The 12,661-nt window shown below is 35.2% G+C and overlaps 1 protein-coding gene across 3 annotated transcripts in view; it reads right to left on the reverse strand.

The window, feature by feature from the left end:
- LOC142352168 (uncharacterized) overlaps window positions 1-12,661 on the reverse strand; it is a 90,145-nt gene that overhangs the window by 43,222 nt on the left and 34,262 nt on the right. The window lies entirely within an intron of this gene.

Below are 12,661 nucleotides of genomic sequence, written 5' to 3' on the forward strand. Positions count from 1 at the left end.
AAGAAAAATTACCAAAAGACACCGTTGAAAGGTTCCTCGAATGGAGTGTAGAACTACCCAAGCTTGCCGAAATCACAATACCAAGGAGCTACTTTTCCGGAAACTTTGAACACCTGGAACTACACATGTTTGGCGATAGTTTGCAAGAAGTTTTCAGTGCCGTTGCATTTCTCTGAGCCCAAGTAACTACTTCGAGTGGGCCGCAAACGGAGCTTACGTTCGTCTCGGGTAATGCTCGCGTAGCACCTATGAAGGTAATGACAGTTCCAAAGCCAGAGCTACAAGCCGCCCTACTGGCCGCTCGGTTGAAACGAGACATCTGTCCAGCCCTTACTGTGCATGTTAACCAAGTTTTTATGTGGACCGATAGCACTACTGTCTCGCAGTGGCTTAATTCTACAAGCAAGCACCCAATTATTATTGCAAACCGTGTATGCGAGATTTTAGAAAACACTAGCGTTGACGAATGGAACCACGTTGCCTCAAGCGATAATCCGGCAGATGCCGGTACTCGTGGTATATCCGCTGAGGTTTTGCAATCAAGTAGCAGGCTGAGGGGTCCAGATTTCTTAAGAACCAAGGAGTTCCCATTCGAACCAAGCATCGAAGTAGTTAAAAACATCAAACTTGGTATAGTAACTAAGGAAATTGACGAAACCAATACATCATTGGCCGCATCCGTAACCAAGTCAACTAAGGAACCGCCCCACAACTAATTTTCGTTGATAAGTACAGTTCTTGAAGCCGAGCGTCATCTCCAGTATCTTGTGCTGGAGATGAAGCCGATACTGGGGATGAAGCCAAGCGTCATCTCCAGTATCTTGTGCAAGGGGAGTCATTCAACGCAGAGAGAAAAGATCTCCTCGAAAACAAACCCGTTAAACGGAATAGCCGTTTTGCTCCGTTTTCTCCCTTTATCGGGCCAAATAGTCTAATCCGATCGGCCGGCCGCATCAAACGGTTGGTCGAAGGTGACTTTGATGTAAAACATCCTATCGTTCTCGACGCACGCCATGCATATGTAAAGTTGTTACTTAGGCACAACCACGTTAAACATCATCATCAAGGTATTGACTAGCTGCGGGCTAAAGCACAAGAACGCTATAACATCCTCAAATTACGATCCTCACTGTGTTTTATTAAATCCAACTGCGTCACGTGCAGAAAGTTCCGAGCTGCCACTATCCAACCAATCATGGCTGACCTCCCAATAGAAAGACTCGCTTTCCAGTCTCCTCCCTTCACGAACACCGGGTTCGACTACTTCGGCCCATTTTACGTTACTGTACGCAGGACTACCGAGAAGAGGTGGGGTTTCTTCTTCACGTGCCTAACTACTCGTGCAGTTCATGTTGAAATCGTTCCGTCCCTGGACGCCAGTTCGTGTGTAATGGGAGTGGAGCGGTTTGTCTCCCGTCGGGGTACACCGGCCAATATTTGGTCTGATAATGGTACTAACTTTGTTGGCGCGGAAAAAGAACTACGCGAGAACATCGAAAAGTGGAACGCCATCAACATCGCCGTGTAACTTGCCCACAAAGGCATTAAGTGGACGTTCAATCTGCCCAGTGCGCCACACCAAGGTGGCATCTGGGAGAGGCTGGTACGTAATTTTAAGCGAATACTTTACACCATCCTTGTTAATCGTCGTCTCACGGACGAAGTCTTGAACACTACTGTTTGTCTCGTCGAGCACGCACTTAATTCACGTCCGTTAACGCTCGTAAGCACCGACCCGTCCGACCTAGGCGCATTAACACCTAATCATTTTCTTCTCGGTAACCAAGCCCGTAGTCGCCCTTCAATCATTGGCGTAGATGAGTTTGATCATTGTAAGCGTTACGCCCGCGCGCAATCTTACGCTAACGCAATTTGGTCTCGTTGGATCAAAGAGTACGTCCCGACACTGAACCGACGTTCTAAGTGGCAGACGCCTGCCGAGCATCACCTTAAGACCGGTGATTTGGTTTGGGTAGTTGAAGAGACCAACCCAAGGGGTTACTACCCTACTACTCTGATCACCGAACTTCGTTACGGTTCCGACAGCGTCGCACGTTCCGCCGTATTGCGCACGTCCTCCGGATCGCTCGTTCGCCCGCTTGTAAAATTAGTACCGATTCTCCCAACATCTTCTTCTGGGCCGGAGGATGTTACTGAGTAAAGCGAGAGATTGTTAGCCAATCAGAATCGAGTACTTAAATACGTATAGAATTGCGTCCAATCTACGTAAAAAGCTAGGAAAAAAGCTTAGGTGCAAATAACATAATTTCGTTAAACCTAATAAATAAACCTATCAAGTAAGGCTCGTTTGAACTTAATAATTTTCGGTTTTGTGCACGGTTTCGAATAGAATGGTGACCAGCTTTGATCTCAAGTATCAAAGCTAGACTGATATCAGTTAAATGAACAAAAAGACTTTGCCGTCTAAAAAACACTTGTTGCTATGTACGTATTATAGCTTCTACGTTGAATTGTTTTCCTTTGCTTGGCAGAACACTTTGCTTTGTACACCGATAATGCTGACACGTTGTTGCTATCATCGATGAGTTAAAACGTTGATATGCTCGCCGTGATTTTAATACGTTAACAATGCTTATACGCTGTTGGATTATAGGTTGCTTTGCTTTACCTTCCGAATAAGTTGAAGCTTTGGTAGACTGTTTTGAATTCTTACAGCTACAAGGCTGAGAGTATGGTGGTTCACATTGATCGGTATAATAAAGACTATTTTGAAGCTCTGATTACAACGGACTTTTTGTCTGCGAGAAGAAATAAAAAAAACGCTAGTTTGGTTGTTTGGAGTTCTGATGAAAGTTTTTTGGGTTTCACTGAGAATATTTCTGCCAATATCAAACTTGACTTTAAGAACACAATTTTTTTTACCCCAAATTATCTTTTTGTGATTTCTGTAATAGAATAACACGAGAAATTCTGGAAAAAAGAGCAATCAAATGCAAAAACAAATAGACAAAACAAGCTGATTTAAAACAACTCTTTCTTGTTTTTGGAGAAATTTGCGATAACTCAATTATAAAGATCCGACTGAGTATGCTTTTGCTAATTTTTACAGCTAAATTTGGTTTGTAAATTTTTTAGCACTAATTAATTAGACTTACGCTCATGCACTTATCAGTTGGCTCCAGACAAAGAGCTTTTAAAGCATGGTTTCAGAGCATTATAATTTGTCATTTTGATAACATTCAAACTCGTTTTTTGCTCATTTAAGATGAATTCGCATATACTGATCTGTTTAGTTACTTCTAAAATGGCACATAGAGAAAAACAAAAACACTGAACTTTAAGGTTTTTCCTGAGACTTTTTAGCCAAGACACGTCATGATTTGGTTGAGCTCAATCTGATTTTGCGTAGTGGTCTTGAACATACTGTTTTCTATCACAGAGGAAACTGTTTAATACATTTCTTGGATTAAAAATTATTTTTTGCTGAAAAAAATCCGGTTGCTTTTCTTTAACTTATCAACTTTTTCAAAGTGACAACAGTTAATTTTGTTTTTGATGAAATTCTGTTGCTCTTTTGAACTAATGATCAGAAGCTCTCTCAATTTTTTATTTTACGTATTTTTCTTTCACCACACAATGTAATACCTTGATAAACAATTCTTTTTTTCTTTTCTGTTATTATTTCTTTGATTTTAAAGGATGCATGTGAACTCAAAAACTGTTCAGATATTTTGATGAATCTACGAAACATTTCCTTTGCCTCTTTTGTTTGACAAATTGATAACCAGTGCTGTTGTGCAACATCACGATTGAACTTTGGTCTGGAATGTTTCTGAGTATTAACTAATAAAACTCTTTGTTTTTTTTATTTTCCTCCATGGTTCTAGATTATTGGTACACTGTTGTTAGGTTATCAACCCCAAGTACTGACTTTAGGAAGTTAGTTGCAAAATTCTGATTCTTTGAAATAAAACAATGGTCAGTAAACGAGAGCATTTCATTTTCTGTTAAACAAAATTCATTATTGATTTCAAATTACGGCAAACAGCAAACGAAATATGACAATCTGCTATAAAATTGCAGGCGGAAAAAAACAGTCGGGGACAAAAGCTTTGCTCAAAAATGAAACTTGAGTTGACATGGCATGATTGAAGGTATCTAAATTAAATTTTATATAAAGTGCATGAAGTTCCTATAGGTTCCAGATATTCACAAAACGATAAGCAACTTTTTACGTTAGGCATTTTGAATCACGTTAGTTCATTGCATCATATCAGTCGTTGTTCAGATTACAGTGGTGAAAAAAAGAAGGTGATTGAATAATGTGTGGAGCAATAATGTGTTTATATGTAGGATACAAAAAATGTTCGCATTTTTTTAAGGCTTAAAGCAATGCATGAACTAGCCTCAGGAACTCAGCCATCATTGAAAAGCAATGAAAAAATGGGGAAAATTATGAAATGCTCGACAAAAATAATGGAAACCTTTTCGATCATAAATCCCTTGTTTCAGGACAAGTAAATAATAACTGAATAATTATCAATATGCTTTGACTGTTTTTCTTATTTTTGATTATGAGACAGTCTTGTTGAAAAATTTTCCAACAATTGCTACTAATAAGATAATTTTTGACACAATTTGGTACCTTTCATTGTAGCAAAGAGATGCCTGGCTGGCCATTTTGTGTTTGATTGACCATTTCTTCAATAACGGTTAATGATTTTCAATTAGAAGTCGTTGGTCTGTTATTCATAATAAAGGTCGCTCCCGTTAGACTTAACCAGGGAGGAGCCGCAGGATGGGACTCAGTTATTTACTCTGGCGCAAATTAACGGTCTATGTGTCTTATCAGAGTCTTGAGTCTGTCTGTTTTATGAGAAGCCTCTTTTCGGTTTTCCAGTTTTGTCATACAGCCATTTTGTACTAATGGTATTGATTTATAGGTATTAAGTTAACTAAAGTTAACCAACTTATTGTTTCAATGGGGGAGGGGGGACAGGGGCTGTATGAGGGAAAATGGGATGTGGGAAATGGGGTAAATGAACCGGGGGGTTACAGACGTACAAAGTAGAAAACTCCGATGATAAAATCCAGTTTTTTTTTCGGAAAATTCAAGAAAAACGCAGTTTGCTAATACATATTGAAAATCAAAGACCTTCATATCGCTTATTATCAGAATCGGACGATAAACAGCCATGATCAGCCATTAGCCTTTGGAGGGGGGGGGGTTTGATTATGGTAATCATCCGAGTTATAATGAAATCATTGACCAACCTCCCTCCCCCCACTTCCTCCCCCGGCAAAGACTATCATTATGATCGTTACCCCCCAAGCCGATTATGACCAAAGACCTTAACATGGACAAACATGTTCTAGAGAATTCAAGCTCAAATTGAAAAAAAGGAAAATGTCACAGCATAGTTTCTAAATTAAAATTAAATTCTAAGGGAAGCAAAGGGCAATATTGTTCTTGATTTAGACAGCAGGCACTAATTCTTTGAAATAAAAGTGGGGCTTTGAACAGATTTCAATTCTTGATTAGGTTTCACATTCTCTTTGTAACTATTTTATTAATCTCCATCACGCGTGTTTTCATTTTTCAATAAACTGCCCCGGCCAAACATGAGAACAAAAAGGCCGCTAGCTTGTCTTACTACCCGTGTTTATTGAATTTGTTTGATAGCGATTGCCTTGTTATGAAGAATGTGTCTGCGAACTTCAAAGAGGCCGGCCTCGGTCAGGAAAAGTCATTTGACGTTCTTGATAATGAATAAATTGGGAAAATTTGAGCTGTAATAAAGTCAAAGCTTTTCCTTAAGCGATTTGTAATTTTGACAGCAGATTTGCAAAAATCATCATAAAACACAATACAAAGCAGCATATGTACTCTTATACTTTTGTTATTATGTTGCGAATTAAAGCTACAAAATGTGAATGAAGTTGGAACAAAAACTGAGAAATGAAATTGTGAAAAGAGTAAGTAGAAATTTATTAGCAATGATGAAAAATTGTAAAGTGATTTACGATATACAGTTCTTCAAAGAGTTGAACAAAGTCTTGAAAAAATTATTAATAATTATCAAACACGGCTTTGCTATTTTTACTGCCATTTGGATTTGCTCAAAATCCGAATGTAAAGGGATAGATTTTGGAGCAAAAAAAATGAAAAAACTTGCACTGGTAGTTTCAGTAGTTAATTATGCCATCATCATCTACGCGTAATTTGTCCGCTGTAACTATATACAACAAAACAACGTTCGATTTGATGGACGTAGAGGGTTGTGGCAATTTGTTATAGGCGCAAAATAAAAGAATCAGTTGGGTGAATGAGATGCTTCAAGAAAATGTTAGAAATATTAAACTCCTTTTCAAAAAACTGACCCAACGCCCACAAATCAAGACGCACAAAAGCGACCAAATCTGAAGAGAAAAGCAGACTAAATTGCGTTAAAGTCTCTTAGATTTCCAAAAAATTGAGTCTGGGTAATTTACCCAATACTATTTTACCCAATTTTAATATACCCAAAGCCATTATATCCAAACTGCCAATGTGCCCAATGCCAAATTTAATTCACCCTATTGTTAATATTACAAGAAGTAATTTTTAACCAAGTATAAAATTAAATGGCCCGTGTGACTTGATATAAAACTATGACAACCGAACATGAGATTAAATGTCCATTCAAGTATGTCAACAAATCCTTCTAACAGCGAATCCTAGTTTGTAATCGGATAATTGAACAAAAGTCAATGCGCATTCGTCAAATTGGCATTCAGTAAAATGACTTTGGGCAAAATGGCAGATTTGTTATAATGGCATTTGATATGTTGGCATTGGGTAAAATGGAATTGGGTAAATCGCCAAGTAAACTTCAAAAGCACATAAAACAAAGAAATTGTGTCCCATTGTGAAAAAATGAACTAAATACCTGGATATATTTAATTTTTTATAGTTTGAGACATTTAATCTAAAATAACCGCGTGGTTATTAACAAATCCTTACAAAACTGTAATTACAAAAAAAAGTCATTAAAAACTTTTAAACAGAACTGGGATCTTTTCTGGCAGAACCCCCGTTTAGTTTTGCACCCCAATTTATACATGTTAAAGCATACTTTTAAACTTAAGTAACTTTATACATAAACATATATGAACAATATGCCTTTTTTAAAAGCTAGCATAGTTTGGTTCGAAAGGATTACGCATTCCATGAAAACTTGTTGCATATAACATAAGCATCAGTAATTTTTTTTTGTTTTATCATTTTTGGTGATATCAGTTTCAATAAGGGCTCGATTTGTTAAGTTTTTTCAGGACACTATTCTAAAAATACCTTCAATCTACCTAGACAGTGGTTTCAATGAAATGCTGATATCGTCTTACAACTCGCGAAAACTTCGATTTTGTGGGTGCTAAAACAACGGTTACATAGGCGTGGCGGGTTGGGGGCGGGGGCGGGGGGATGAGGGCTAGCAGAAAAGATCCCAGAACTGAGGTTCGTTCATTTTTTCATTCGTGTTAAGTCCACGGTAAATAGAACATTATTCTATCAGTATTTTTGTTCCGACCCTCTTGAGAGGGGAGGAACTGTATACTCAAATGGGTTTTTTCGTTCAGTCAATTTTGACCGATCGATATATTCATCGTACAGAGTTGTGAGTGGTATCATTAAATAGTGCCTCTAGCGTAGAATATGGAATTAAAAAGATTTTTTTGAAATTCGTATTTTAGAAGGAGTTATCTTTAGTTGAAGTTTTGCGAATAATTGATGGATTTCCGATGTTTTTGTTCACATTTTCCAGATTTTCGCCTAAAATTTCGTCAATTTTGCTAAAAATTGTTGACAATAGTACTGTTAATTTTAATTCAAGAGACAGAAAAAGTAGTGTTGACATTTTTCATTAAGTTTTTCTGGCTAAAATTATGGCTAAATTTTTCAAAATTCAGCCTTTTTCATCAAAAATTGCCCGAAATAAGCTTCTTTAGTCCACTTTGATTAAACTTTCCCGAAGTACACACCCCGAAAACAACAAACCAAACATAATCCTTGTAAACTGCAAAGACAGCTAGTTTTATTTCCACTTCTATTGAGGGTAGTCTAGAATCAAAATTTAGCCGTTTTTTGTTAACTTTTCTCTATGATAATCAAAAACGCAGCATTTATTTTTGATTTTTTACTAACAAATTATCTAGATTTATAGCATTCGAAACAATTGAGTGCTCTAATTGTACGAACAACAGTAGCGGGGTTGGTTTTGTTGCAATCTTGGACTAATACAATCAATTAAAAATTCGGATTGTAATCAGTCTGTCTTTCTTTTTTAAAAAAAATTAAGAGCTCTTTATGTTAATTAAAGAACAGAACAATTCACATTAAAGCTTACTGATGATAGATCCAGATGGCTTGCTAAGCAGTTCTAAATTATTGCATCTATTTTCGCTACTCGAAAGGTTGTGGTCATTTTGACTTTTGAAAATGTTTGCTTATTAAATGAACAATTGCTTATTGAACTTTGCCACAATTTTTCTCTTATTTTGGTCAACGTATAGCTTAGGGTCAGCAAAGAAAGAATGGTTATTCATCAGCTTATTTATAATGAACTAAATTTTAAAAATTGTTTGCTGTTTAACGCGTTAAGTTATAGTTTTCTGGCTTTGATACTACTCGATAAAACATTTTTTTTATTTGCGAACGCACATTACCGAGCCTCCTTGTTCTATTAAGTTCTCATAGGTCTTTTTTATGAGCATGCAACTTTATCAACTTGTCATAATGCATCTGACTCTTATATTTGAAATATATATATATATATATATATATATATATATATATATATATATATATGCATAATTCTTCTCGGGGAAAAAGAACTAGTTTCATGAGACCTCAATTCATCATGCAACTTTAATCGACTTCATTTTTCAGAGGACGTTTGATGCGCTTTTGCAGCAAACTAATTTAACTATAATGCAATTTGATATCTTAGCAGGATGTAGTTAGCAAACCTCACCACAGAAACAGACAAACCCCGTGGATACAAAACAATAAATAACCTCTCAATTAACATAATATTTATTTGGCCGACTTAAAATATTGTTTTTCAAAAACCTGAAACGAAAAATTTAATAATCACGTATAGATGAAATTACATTCTTGCAAACATTTTGTCAGCTGCTGATAAAGTTTTTAACGTTTTAAAGTTTATCCACGTTATAATAATCATTGGTGAGCAAGCCATCAAATAAATTATATATAATCAATCGTGCAGAATAAAAAAACCTAGAATGAGGTTTTTATCTTTAGGCTTTGAAAACAGCAGGTTATTTGAGCGAAATGTTAAATAGTTCGTTTGGTAGGAGTGTTAGCCATTTGTCGGTTTGAAATCTATACCCGAAAATAAAACAAGGTCAAACTGAACAGGATTTGAAATTGGAGTCGGGATTCAGATCACAAAGAAATTGCTATTTGTCATTAACAAAATGTTTAGCTGAATTGTAATAACAAATTAATTTTTAAAAAAATGTAAGAAAAGCTTAAAGAGTTAGGCCAGATCGTCAATTTTCTTATAAAAGTTTCCTACAAGTAAGCAGGTGCATGTGTTATTCTCTAAGTTATCAATTGAGGAACCACTTTTCCTTGGTACCTCACATTGTAATTGTTAAATCTGAAAACAATTCTGATATTACCAATATCTTTTCAAGGATATAATAGTTTGTAATGATTGGTATCTTTTACCAGAAAAAATGCTGTCAAACAAAAAGCACCAGCGAAGAAGACCTAAAAATTAACCCGGGAACATACTATAGCTGGTTGGCATATAACAGCCAGGATAACAAACAAACGTAGCCATTGTACAAAAACTGTTTAGCACGGATAATTTTTCTGCAGCAAACCAACACTTTCTGAAAAAAATAGCACACTTTTCATTAAAGCGATCGAGGGAGGATGGCATTAATTCTTGCTCAGAAAAAATTGTATCCCCATCTCCGCTTCTCTGGAACTATAAGCCCAAATGGATTCTGGTTCTTCTTTTTTCAGTCAATTTAGGGCAACAAACACATTCATCGTAGAGAATTGTGAGTGGCATCAATCTTCCGGCGTTGAAAATAGAATAAAAACGATTTTCTTTATTTGCCTTTTATCACGGAGTTATCAAAGCTTAACCTTTTCTGAACATTTAACAGATTTTAGTTGTTTTTCACATTTTCAGTATTTTCTCTAATTATTGTCAATTTTGCTAAACAACTATTTTAAACGGTCAACAATAATGATATTGGTTTCACCTTGAAAGACTAATCAGTGTTGTTGAAATACTTAATTTAAAATTTTGGCTCACATATTTGCTGAACTTTGCAAAACTCAGCCTGCTTTTATTAGAGCAACTCTTTGCTCGTTATGTTGATTCTATGCGAACACCATTAAAGTGAGAGTAAAGTTTGGGAACTTTTCTGGTTGCAACCCCACAAGCTCTTAATTGATTGCAATCATGTGCTCTCCACTGAGCCAACTGGTCCATACTGCGAGAGTCTTACTATGCTCTCTTATATTGAGCTATCATTTCAAGCTCCATCTTATGATCACAATTTATTTACTAGAGTGCATACTCTAACAGTTTTCATTAAAAAAATACACTAATTCTGCACCTGTATAGTACTTTTTTAAAATTCACCGGAAAAACAAACATTGAAACTGCTGACAAAATTATCTCAAACTCCAATGAAAAATAATTTTGCTTCAGCTTTCTGTGTGAATGTTCTGAAATTAAAAATTGCCGATTGTTTCTAATTTACCTCCACAATTATCCAAAATTCATTTCATTGATGTTTTGACTTTTTCATCAATTTATAATAAAAATTATAAGTTGGCACTTTTTCAAGTTTTTCAAAAAACGGGCTGCATTATCAAGTCTTAATTTGGGCCGATCTTGAGTTTTAAAAAAAATAAAAGTCATGAAAACTGAATAGGACAATGTCTTTATTAAATTATTAATTTTTTTGCGTTTTTTGTTCATTACCGGAATAATATTTGACCTGAAACCTGAATGATTTCAATTTGCTGCTCAATTATTGACAGATCCGATTTATTTGCATATCAATCCTAATGAAAATATTTTATTTCCAGTTATATTCTCATGGTGTTTATAGCCTCAGCATCATGTTTAATTGATATTGAATTTTGACTTCTTCATTTTTTGTTCTTTTAAAACTTATCTCGCTAATAATGAGTTCATTTGCTACCCTGGGCGACAAATTTATCTATTTAGAGTGTTTGATTGAACGCATATTGCCATTATTATTTTGAAAATACTAATTATCAAAAAAAAGTGGAAGTTTGAGCTTTTTCCAGATATGTCTCCAATTTCTGTCAACTTGAAGCCTAGTTTCAAGAGAAATGCTACGCCCTCTTTCTAGTGAATTAGGACGCAGTAGTCACTGAGTTTTTATGTCACATAGACTGTTTTTTTGATTCAAAACTACGAGTTTTTATTTTCTTTTTAGATTTCTTGAAATTTTTAACGTTCTTTTTATTGTCTTGTGACATTATCACAATAATAGCAGGAAACACACCACATTAAAGACTTTCAAGGAACTCAGTCTGTAGCTAATGTCATTCATTACTCTGATTACAATTGTTTTAAAATATTATTGACCTTTTCAGTTTTGTCGACTTTTGAATCTCTAATTTAAATTTAATGTCTGTTTTTCGCCGAAAACAATGGTTTTCTGTGTTTTATTCACGATCTTTCATAAAATTTTTAAAATTTTTGTCTTTATGGAAAGTTTGCAATAAATGACTTTATCATTAAAAATATTTTCACATAAAAACGGCTCCCCATAGAACTAAAATCAGGCCCATTTTACAAATGTGGCTCCTGATCAGTTAATTGCTTGGAGACTGATTTTTATCAAAACTTTTATCTATTATTTGTTGACAATGTTTTTGTTCTTCTATTGTTCGTAGGACATATTCTGGATATTCAAAAGTATCGCTGGTTTCCTATAAAAAACATAAAGGAGCATTTTCAATGACTTCAATTCATAGCTGATGATTTTTTTTAATTTGAAATTAATTGTCTTTTTCAAACTTAAACCTATTTAAACGTACTTTTTAACTTGTTTTTTTTCCGTTTTGTCTACTTGATACCCAAAATTTGATCCACATTTTCTTCCAAAAAATTCGAAATCGTTTCTTTATGTTGCTATTAATTACAAAATACATGAGCTGTAGTCAAAATTTTTCTCAAATTGGAGCAATCGTGATTTAAAATCGTGGTTTCTTGGTATCGAAAAATTCTAGAATATATCTGGGTGAACACTTCCAAAGGTCACTAAAAGATCATTTTCAAAACCCGATTGTTTTATCTAAATTCCCTGAGGTTGGTGTCAGAGCAAATCAGAGCTGAATCATTCTAAAGATTTCTGTTTTTTTAGGATCGCCGGTACTCTGTTCATGTCACAATTTACGCTGGCCAGTCTTCATTTTGGAGTAAAATTGACTTCATCAAATTTAATATGATCAACTAAACAACTAAACTCCCGCCAACAGGGTTCGCTTTATATGCGATTCGAACTTCGGCGTGGGTACTCGTAACTTTTAATTTGCGTAGCAAGTCGTAACCACTAAACTAAATGGGTTTTGTGGTAATTGCCCACAAACTAGCTTATGTATTAACAGTGTTTATACTACAATTGTAATTAC

The sequence above is a fragment of the Convolutriloba macropyga genome, chromosome 13 (assembly GCF_964194025.1).
Source record: "Convolutriloba macropyga chromosome 13, txConMacr16.3, whole genome shotgun sequence".
NCBI lineage: Eukaryota > Metazoa > Xenacoelomorpha > Acoela > Convolutidae > Convolutriloba > Convolutriloba macropyga.